The following is an 11,594-nucleotide window of genomic DNA, read 5'->3' on the forward strand; positions in this document are numbered from 1 at the left end:
GATCCGCTTTGACCTTTTTGAGTATCTCCGCGTAGGACAGATTGCCCTTACTGGAGATAACAATTACATCTGGACGAGTTCGCACTTTTGCTTTTCGTTCCGCTTTTTTGTTGGTAACTTTAGTCCATCCATCGTTTTCGCTGGTCTTAGGCTTCGCAACGCTGGTCGAGTTTCCTAGATTCGCTGTACGGTTTCCTCCTTCTGACCTGTTGGTGTTGGTTTTCCGGATGTCCTGTCCGCCTTTTTTTCTCTTAGGCGCCTGCTGATTACTTAAAGGATCCCCCTCTTTTTCACGTACTCGCTTATTTCGCTGGGATTCGATGGTAGTACGGTTAGGCGTCACTTGGGTCGCTTGTGATACTGTTGGCACAGCGTGGTTCGGCGTGTTCTTATCGTTCTTTTCCTCCATCTGTGATCTATTATAGAGAACTCTAATAGCCCTCACCATATTCTTTATGGCTTGGTGCACGTTGTGCTTGTCCTTGATAAACTCGGACAGCTCAACTATTTTTGCCCCAAGCTGGGTGAAGGGTAATTCCTCCAGATCAGGACTCTGTTCCCTATAAGTCTCGGCAGGGTTACCCCTTTTACACGGTCCTTCAATTTTGGCGTTTGTTGACCTTGCCTGTACTTTGTCCTTCATCGTCTTTGGCATTGGTGGAGATCTCAAAGTTGATGAGCTTCTTTTGAATGGATCTCTTCCTTGTTCCTGGAGCACCTCCTGCTGTCGAACATCTTGAACATGTGCGGTGGGTGTTGTCACGGTTTTTGTTGTCCAAAAAGCTGCTTTTAGTTCATCTTTGTTTGGTCTTGTTATTGGTGTTCTCGGTAAAGTCGTACTTCGCTTGAATACTTCCTTCTCCAGATCCAAATCACTTGTAGCATTATATGCCAAGGTGGCCAAGTTGTCCACCACCGAAGCACTGCGGTCGAGGGATATCGACGACCGGGAGCCCGCTTGCTCACTCCCAAAAGCCGCCGGTACTGGGGTTCCGAGTCCCTGCACCGTAAGTTTCCTCCTTCTCTCGTCTTCCATGGTGGTTTTATGTTCTGGGTATCCTTCCCATAGCCATTTTGGTCCGCGCACCAGAGATGAGCAAACACTAGCCCATGCACAATCAAAAAAGAAAAGTGCATGAACACATATTTACACATCAATAGGTATGCCCCTATCCGCCAGCTGGGGTCGCGCCTGATGGGAGATCTGGCCACTCCTCACAGGCTGTCTGTCTGTCTGTCTGTCTGTCTGTCTGTCCGTCACACGCATTTTTCTCGGAGACGGTTATAGCGATTGACACCAAATTTGGTGGAAAGGTGGGAACTGTGAACGCTCACACATACAGTGAGTTACATCCTTTTACGTTGAATTTAAGGGGGGTCCCCATACATGCAAAAGGGGGGTGTAAAATTTTTTTTCATCAAATATAGTCATGTGGGGTATCAAATTAAAGGTCTCGATTAGTACTTTTCGAAACCGGTCTTGGTTTTGACATTTCTTGGAAAGGTGGGGAGTGCGGGGGGTTGAAAGTGATCATTTCTTTAAGGGGGCCATTCTGAGAAACTGCCAAACCGAAAAATCTGAAAAAAATCAGGAGGCTGCCAGTATATGGTGCCTTGGCTCCGAAATACCTTTCACACCGATATCTGTTCAAAGAAAGTTAATAATAGTATATTACTATAATTTTTTGTAATTGGCTGCAAACCCCCCTTAAGTTCATCCTAGCGGCACGAAATTCTGCAGCGATGTAGGCCATAATGTAGAGCACGATCATACCAAGTTTGATGGAAATCGCACTATTACTAAGAAATTTATAATACGTCGAAATTGTTGCTTCTTTGAAAATTGAAGACTATCAATGTCAATATCACCCGAAAGTGGACATATGCATATATTACGTGCTACGTACCAAGAAATACACAAAACCTTTCGTACCTGAAGCATCTAGCTTCCGGTTTCCCGACTTGTTTATTTATTAATTTTAGCTCGCGTTCTGGTTGTTATTCGCGAATGCTTTCCCGAATTTTTTGTGTTTGTCCAGTTTAAAATCTGGTACGGACCCACACATTAATTTTGTAGTAATGAAGCATGAGGGATCAAAGCGCTTAAGGGACCGTCGAGCGGCTAATGAGGACGTTCCGCACACTGCGGGCTCGGGGCGGTGTTCAGTTTTCAGAGCAGAATTGGAAAGAGCTAGGACACGATCAACATGATTCGCATCCTACAAATCAATATGCACCGGAGTGCAACCGCTCACGAGTTGCTAGCGCAGTTTGCTGGGGAGACCAAAGCTGATTTAGTACTGATTAGTGAGCAGTACCAAAACAAGGTCCTAATTTCATGGCACCTTGACATATCAGGTACCGCTGCCACGAGTTTGGGACGGCACCCTCCTTAGGGTTCCTACCCACGGCCGAGAGGACGGCTTTGTCTGGATTCGGTGTTCAGGGATAACGTTTTTCAGTGTTTACCTGACGCCGAACGAAACGATGCCGGACTTGCGACGCAGGCTTGATGCTTTGGAGCACGCTATCTTAGGCACAGATGGGCGGATCCTGGTCGAGGGTGACTCCAATGCTAGGGCACTTGAATGGGGCATGCCTCACACACATTCCAGGGGAGAACGAATTCTGGAAATGGCGACGAGAACAGGAGTGATAGTTCTAAACACCGGATCAACCCCAACGTTCCGGCGCCCGGACTGCGAGGGAAGCATTCCAGATGTAATCTTCGCGACGGAATCATTGATGTCGTTGGTGGACGGGTGGCACCTTCTGGAAGACTTCTCGGCAAGTGACCACCAAAACATTGCCTTCGAAGTGTTGGTAAAACTTCCGCGCCTGGTGCAGTTGCTCCCTGTACTTTTCTAGTTCACAGGCCTGCTCGTTCTCCCAGGCTTCCTTTTTCCGTCTGTGAAGTCACTTCTCCGCTCGACGGAGTTCGTGATAAGTCTCTGCGCGTGCCCGCGTTCTTTGAGAATGCAGCATTACTCGGTATGCGGCATTCTTCCGTTCCGTAGCTAGCTTACGTTGATCGTCAAACTAGCCGTTCCGACTCTTTTTGCGGCTGGGGCCAAGTATGTTTGTGGCTGTACCAATGATAACATTCTTCACGTGATTGTGAAGATGATTTGTTGATGCGTCATCTCCAGGATCTCTGTTAACTGCGGTTATCGCGGCATCCATTTCCCTCTTATAGGTGTTGCAGAGGGCTGTGTTGTGGATGGTTTTAGTGTTAACTATCACCTGATTGTCAGAGGGGATTCTGGGTGGTGTTGTTATTCGAGCTCGGAGCACCATGCCAACGAGATAGCGATCCGAGTCAATTTTGGCCATCCTATATATTCTGACATTCACCAAGGCTGAGAGGTGGCGGCGTTCGCTCAACACGTGGTCACTTTGGTTGAAAGTGGTTCCGTCTGGAGAGGCCCACATATGCTTGTGAACCGCTTTCCGCGCAAACCAGGTACTTCCAACAACCATTTCGTGCGATACTGCTAACTGGACAATGCGCAGTTCGTTATCATTTGTATTTTCGTGTAAGCTATGGGAGCCAACGTATCTTCTGAATACGGGCTCCGTCCCTACTAGTCTCTTAAAATCCCCAAGTATGATTTTGATATTATATCTGGGACAGGCTTGGAGGGTTCTTTCTACTGCCTCGTAGAAGGTGTGCTTCTCCGACTCTGCAGTCTTTTCTGTAGGGGCGAGAACGTTAATGAGGCTTATAGTTCTAAATTTGCCTCGCAAGCGCAGAGTGCAGAGCCGTTCGCTTATGTTTTCAAAGCCGGTAATAGCAGGTTTCATTTTTTGGCTAACTAAGAAACCTACTCCAAGCACATGGTTTACTGGATGGCCGCTATAATATATGGTGTAGCGGCTCTTCTCCAGGAAACCGGTCTCTGTCCATCACATCTCCTGCAACCCTGTTACATCAGCCTTATATTGGGACAGGGTATCGGCTAACTACTTGGCAGCTCCATCTCTATACAGGGAGCGCATGTTCCGTGAGAAAATGCGCAAATCGTTATCCCGTTTTCGTTGTCGGGTTCGTCGTTGTATTATCCGTCTAGTCCGAGGCTCCTTCTGTGGCTTCAAAACTATAGTTTTTCGTGTAGGTTTGTCAGCCATACCCAACCCCCAACCTGGAGGACCAGTTGATACAATTTGTCCCGTTTTTAGGCGCGGGAGATTCGCCTTCATCCTTCTCCGTCTTCAGCCTTTTGTTAAGAAAGAGCTCCCATCGGTCACCACGTGGAGGTGGAGATAGGGTAGTAGGGCTCTTCGGGTTGGTTCAGCAGGTGTTTCCCAGGTTTTATGCTCCATCGTGGGTACCAATCCACGTTTCGCCCTGGGTCCTATACTACTCTTGGATCACCTAACCTCAATTCGTACCACACAACATGATTGTCAGCACACTGTTTCGACAATAAAGGACTGATCAATTAGCTTCATGGGTGGTTCATCTCTTGACAAAGAATTAGGTTCCAGAAGGAAATAATTTATATATATTTCCAAGATGGATAAGGCATAACTAACGACGAATAATAATTTCAAGTGCTAACTGACAATATTCACGTACTCGTATTCAACTTACTTTAAATCACATACAGAGGAATACCAAAGTGAACAATTCCAACAAAAGCCTTTTGACTACTCAATTAGGATATTATCTAAAATATGGAAACCCCTAACGAGGGTGAAAGGAAGGATGAAATGGTTGTACACATAACAGGTAGCCCAACAATCAAATTTATGATCACAGTTTGGAAATAACAAATATCTAACACGACACATTTTGAAATTTTCGAAAATTGATGTCGATAATAATTGTCACCTGTTGTTAATATCTCATGCTCGTTAGCATATAAATTGAATTCACCCGAGTTTTCAACATTCCCAACTCCCTGTTTCCTCCATTCGATCGCAGCACGTCCGCAAACAGGAATATTCAGTTGGAATACGAAACACTGAAATACCAAATGACTCCTAAGGAGCTAACTCCATTCTCCATTCACATTCAGGCCACATAAAAAGAAAATTATCCACACGTCTGTTTTCCAATTGCAGGAACTGTCGATTCAGTTTCTGTCTACGTTCGTTCTTATCTCATCTACGACAACTAATTAGACATGTAAAATAAGTCGTTGTTTTCAAACCTGAGTTAATTAATTGCCCTTCGTATTGGAAACTGGTTCTTTTGGTTGCGTTTCAGGTAAAAGTAATCAGGAGACAAACAGTCTGCCCTGAATGCAGTAAAGGCGACTGTGGAGCGTGGAAATTCTTTGGGAGGAATGCAAGAAGTAACAGAAGAGCATGGGATTGTGGAACCATGGAGCTGAACTGGAAATACCTATGCGTCATGTGTAAGTATATGTACAAGTATATACTGCATAGTGCTTTCTGGATTGCAGGTAAATCAACGAGTTAAGTATGTATACAATTTCAACCCTTTCTCAAGGTTATTATCGCATTCAAAACGAACAGATATTCTGTCTGATTTGACTTTTCCTCTCTGAAATCGGATATATTTTCCATACCGCAAGACGCGGTTCATTGTATTTTATAGTCGGCTAACACTCAGAACCATAGAGGATGAGAGGATGGACGACGCTGCGAAAATTTTAGATATGAGCCGTTCGTTGATACGTCGATCACAAAGAACACCAGTTGTGGAACGCCACTTCATCCAGGTTGCACTAATACATGCAAAAATTTCATAACGTAGTTCTCCACTGGGTAGCATTATTATTTATTTTTTTGAGCCTTTGCCCCGATAACAAGCGGGGCCGGCTCGTCGTGATCGGTTTCACCATTTGATTCTATCAAATGCCTGATCTGGATACAGTCGCAAGGCTTTTAAACCCTCATCCAGTGTATCAAGCCACCGTTGATTCGGCTGCTTACCATCGACTTCGATGATCATACCATCCAAGACGCCTCTCTCGCAGTTTTTCCTCGATCGGTGCAACTCCATAACGATTGTGGATATCCTCATTTTGTATGTGATCAAAACAGGTCACGCCACTATTCCAACGCAACATCTTCGTCTTCATTACCACAAGACGCTGTTCATTTTCTTTGATAGTCGGTCAACACTCAGAACCATAGAGAGCGGCAGACCGGACGACATTGTAGTAAATTTTAAATTTGAGACGTTTGTTGATATATCGATTACAAAGGACACCAGTTATGGATCGCCATTTCATCCAGGTTGCAACAATTTCATATCGCAGTTCTCTATTGGCTGATAGTATTGATCCCAGATATTTAAATCGCTTAGTTCTGGGCAGGTCACTGCCAGGGATAGTGCCTGTTTCATGGGGATTGGTCGTTAAAAATTCAGTTTTGCTTACATTCAATTTGCGCTCGTGTTGAACAAGTCAATGAAATTGTGTTTCAATGGAGTAATGGATTAGATCCATTAATCCATTGAAGCACGTTTTTAGCTAAAGGGGTTAGGTGAGGACGGCCAGTACTTTCATTGGTTTCAGTGTAACTGTGCACCTCCTCGGTGGATCTCTTCGTTGAAGCATGATTGATTGTTGCACATGCTGCACAACCTTAAGTGTTATATGGTTATATGGTTACGACCATAGTTGCTTTATTTCCAGACAGAAGAGTCTTCTTAATTCAATGAAAACCTAGATGTGCAGTGCGGACCACCACATGTCACGCACACGATTGATATTGTACAACATCGTGGCGCAAAATCCTGAATTTTACTTTTCCTGTGCGGATCCAGATCACTTGCTGGTAGGTTTAACGTTGGGCGATCGAACCCCAGCCAATTGCTTCGTAAAATGAGGCAATTGGGCGGGAACAAGATCGACGACGACTTGCTAAAATCGCTCTGGCTGCGGCGTCTTCCGAAAAGCACCCAGGCGATCCTCGCGTGCGTAACAGGCTCTTTGGAGAATCTGGCCGCTGCAGCTGACAAAGTGCACGAGGTACACGTGCGTCCTAAATTATCTGTCATAGAGCAGCTCACTGAGAAATTGACTTCATTAAAACGCGAAATGGCCGCTCTTGTTGCAAACATGGCCGAGATGAGAGCGACGTGGAACACTAAGCGTTCGGGTGGTAGGTCGCGAGCTCGCTCACGGTCTACCATCCGAAAACCGCCATCGGGTAGCCGGTCTTTTGGACAACCTACGGACCCACTTCCTGTGTCACTATAGGTTGCTAGTGGGCCTGCAGAACAGGTCCCTTATAGACCCCACAACCAGCCTTATTTCGTCAGGAAGAATCTCGACCCACCCAAGTAACAAACTTTCCGTACTCTTGGAGCACATTACCGACGCTTGTATTCGGGCACTCCTCCAAAAGTTCAGCCAGATTACTACGGAATGTAGTCTCTCGAAACCAGTGAAGCACGAGGTTCTGCACCACATCAATACCAATAGTTCCCCTATCTTCGCGACGGTGCGTCCCTTACCACCCCAGAAGTTGGCTATAGCATGGAAAGAATTCGAGCAATTAATTCAACACGGTATCTGTCGACCTTCAGACAGCTGTTGGTCATCACCACTCCGTATGGTCGCTAAGCCAAACGGCGAATGGCGCCAAGCGGGAACTACAGAAGGCTAAACACCCACACCATTCCAGACCGATACCCCATACCACTCATCCACGACTTTGCGCACCATCTCGCAAACTGTCGCATCTTTTCGACCTTAGACTTGGATAAGGCCTATCACCATATCCTAGTAGCTCCCGAAGATATACCAAAGACAGTAATATGCACATCCTTTGGACCCTTCGAATTTACGTGGATGACTTTTGGGCTGTGCAACGCGACGCAAACCATTCAAAGGTTTATTCACTTAGTCCTGCGAAATCTTGATTTCTGTTTTGTATACCTGGATTATGTTCTGGTAGCTTCTTCCTCACAGTCTGAGCATTCAGCCCACCTCGAGTACATTTTCCAACATCTCCTTCATGCCGGACTAGTCCTAAATGTGGACAAATGCAAGTTTCTCCAGAATCAAGTGAGATTCCTCGGCCACTCCATTACCCCTGACGGAATCCAACCCGACCCAGACAAGGCGCAAGCAATTTCAAGCTTCCTGCGTCCTAAGACAGTGACGCAGCTGCGAAGGTTCTTCGGTATGCTAAACTACTATCGCCGTTTCCTTCCCAAGGCCGCCCAACACCAGTCTGTTTTGAACGAATGTGGATAGTCGCCACCAAGTGCTACAGGTGTCTGGACTATGGCCACGCGCCAGCAGCTTGCAAGGGACCGGACAGAAGGCGGTGATTTTAATGCCAGGGCCCTTGAATGGAGCATGCCTCATTCAGAGGCAAGAGGGAAACGAATTCTGAAAATGACGGCGAGAACCGGATTCGCAGTTTTAAACACCGGATCCACGCCAGCTTTTCGGCGCCCAGGCTGTGCATTCCTGACATCACTTTTGCGTCGGAATCTCTCGCATCATCGGTGGACGGGTGGTGAGTGCTAGAAGACTTCTTGGCAACTGATCACCACTACATCGCGCTCGAAGTGGTTGACGCTGCTTCTCGGCGAGAACCAACGCGACGCTCCCCGCTATAAGCTTGTCACCCGCAAAGTCTGTATAGTAAGTACCGACCAGATGGACCTGATTGTGCGAGCATTGTTCCCCAGACAGCCTATACGTGTTGTTGTCAATAGCGCGGAAAGCGTCGAGGATTGCCCCCTTTTCACAATGAGAGAGCTCGAAGAAGCAGTTCTCACTCTGAAAACAAAAAGGCGCCAGGTCCTGATGGCATCAGACCGGAAGTTTGCAAATTGATGTTCCGCCAACAGCCAAAATTGCTGCTTGCGGCGTCCAACGCTTGCTTGAAGGACGGCATTTTTTCTTGTCGCTAGGAAGTGGCCAGATTCGCGCTGATTAGTAAGGGTAAAGAAGACCCGGAGCTCCCGTATGCATATCGACCGCTGTGTATGCTTGATACGGCCGGAAAGTGCTCGAGAAGCTCATCAGGAGTAGACTCGTTGAAGCGATCCGCACTACCGGGGAAAGGGGGAACTGCCCAAGGTAGTTCGGGTTTAAAACGGGGAGATCTACAGTGGATGCTGTTATGGAGGTCGTAGATGCGGTTCATCGAGCCGACGGATAGTGCGCCTCATAACGCTTGATGTCAGGAATGCCTTCAATTTCGTAAGACGGACAGATATGTTAGGCACACTAGAAAACTCATTTCACATGCCATTGTGGATATTGAGGGATTATCTGACAACCCGCTCCCTGCTCTATGAGACGCTAAGGGGCCAAAGGAGGATGGAACTCACGTCGGGAGTAGTACAGGGATCCATCCTAAGGCCAGACTTCTGGAACACTTCCTATGATAGTCTACTAAAACTCGATACGCCCGCAGAGTCACGCCTGGTCGATTATACAGCTCACGGACACAGTATTGAACAGGCGCAAAGCAGACTTGGCATGTTGATGCGATGGGTAAGCGAATGAATGACTGCTCACGGTTTCTGCCTTGCGCTGGAAAAAATCGAAGCAGTCATCTTGACTAGAACTATGGCGGTCAGCTGCGACACTACCACCCCCTGGAGCGTCCTCCAGCGCGGCTCTGCATGCTCCAAGAGCTTTGATGCACTTCCCGATGTTCACCGGCAGGGCATCCCACAGGTAGGGGGAACGTCGCGTTGGTGCTCGCCGGAAAGTAGCGTCAACCACTTCGAATGCGATGTACTGGTGATCACTTGCCGAGAAGTCTTCTACGACTCGCCACCCGTCCGCCGTTGATGCCAGAGATTCCGACGGAAAGTAATGTGTTGGGTTGGAAGACAATGAGGCGGCAAACGAGGTGGCCAAGAAGGGAGGAGGGGCGCCCCCACAAAGACCAGAACCCTTCTGTGGTAACGGGTTCATAACCACGGCATTGAAGAATAAAGAAGAAGTGGCTGAGGAAACTATATTTGACCATCCTACCTATGACTGGACAGTGCAGGTTGCTTATGGGAGGATACAATCCATGCTCGAAAGATTGTTTAAACCTCACCAGAAGGTGCCTACGGATCAGAGTAGGAATACTTACTGGTCACCGTCGACTAAATTATCATCTCGGGAAGTTAAGAATGTCTACGGATACTGCATGCAGGTTCTGTGCAGTGTGTGACGAAACCTGCGTACACGTCCCAGGGCAGTGGCCGGAACTTGTGCAAAGTAGGTCGAGGTAACTGGACTTTTCTCTGTACATAAGTGTATATGCTGGAGGAGGGATGACTGTTACCCTGATACTGTTTCTTCTGTGGCTTATTTGCTTCAGACATCAACTTAATCTTTCACCTCATATGACAAAGTGTCATTGAATATGCGACCTGAGACCCTCCTCTTGAATTCCAAGGTAATCGTGTTTAATATTAGACCCCGTCTAAATCCGACAAGGTTTCTCCATTTCAGGTTGATTCTGTGGATCCGTATTTCATCTTTAACTATTTTTCCCAACCAACAATGAACTCATTAACATTTTACTGTCAATAATCATCGACAAGACTGATCGCTGCCGATAAATAACAACTTTAATAACGTCTCAAATTAGAGACCATCCAAAATATCTGCAGCCCCCGAAGTGATCTTATGGTCAATAGTTCGGCATGGTCCCCCTAAAACCGCTAATAAATTGGTATCCTGCCGTTGATATTTCTCTCACCTCCTCACGGGAACTGTGCGTCGTTGGTCGCACAAAACACAAATGAATTAATAATTGAACGGCATTTTTAGCTGCCATCGACGCGAGGATTTCGAGCAAGAAATATTAAATGTTATTAATACACACATCAAGAAATAATTTTCGTGCATTTATAAGAGTCCAACAATGCTAATAAATAAAACATTTCACATTAAAGTGTTTGGCTCACGACGGGACGCCGAGTGGAAAAGTCGCAGGCCTGGAGTGTGTAGACCAGCCATAGGAGACGACGACTGGCCAGTGGTCACCGCGGGATTATGTCGTGTCAGATCGTTCTTGGACGCAGTTAATGTTGTTAAGGATGCTGCCCCGATGAGTACAGTGGGTCGCACTGGGTATCATACTCGTTCGAGCCTTTATGGTCACTTCTTTCTTCCTTTCATCCATCTTATATGGGCTCCGAAAGTATCTGAAGTTAGCAGCCAAATTATGCGCTTTTATGGGAGCAGGTTCGAGTCATATTGTTGAATTCGGACAAAGATGCAATAAAAAAGACAATTCTGGAGATAACAATTTTAAAGAAATTCATACTTTTCCAATTTCCCACCGACAAATGCCCAGTTTTCACGGTGCCACTCTGTACTCCACAATGCGATCTCAACACGAAGATGAGGTGTAAAATGCATCGATGTCCGGTCATATCTTTTTCTTTGGTTCGAACATTTAGATTGGATGCTCACCTTGTTAGCCCAGAATTTAAATATAAATTTTCAGACACTTTAGTCAAGAATTAAAAAAATGTTAAGCGTCCATGATCGGTCCGCGTGTCCCGCGGCAACCGAGTGCTCATCCAGCAGGTCCAGCGGATCCAGCAGATACGCATATGCATACCGAGAAGTAACGCTCGTGCACGTAATAAGGCAAGAGCTGTAGGCTTAGATGTTTTTGTGGCTCACCTGAGCACCTTC

This window comes from Hermetia illucens, chromosome 5, assembly GCF_905115235.1.
Source record: "Hermetia illucens chromosome 5, iHerIll2.2.curated.20191125, whole genome shotgun sequence".
In the NCBI taxonomy this organism is placed as follows: domain Eukaryota; kingdom Metazoa; phylum Arthropoda; class Insecta; order Diptera; family Stratiomyidae; genus Hermetia; species Hermetia illucens.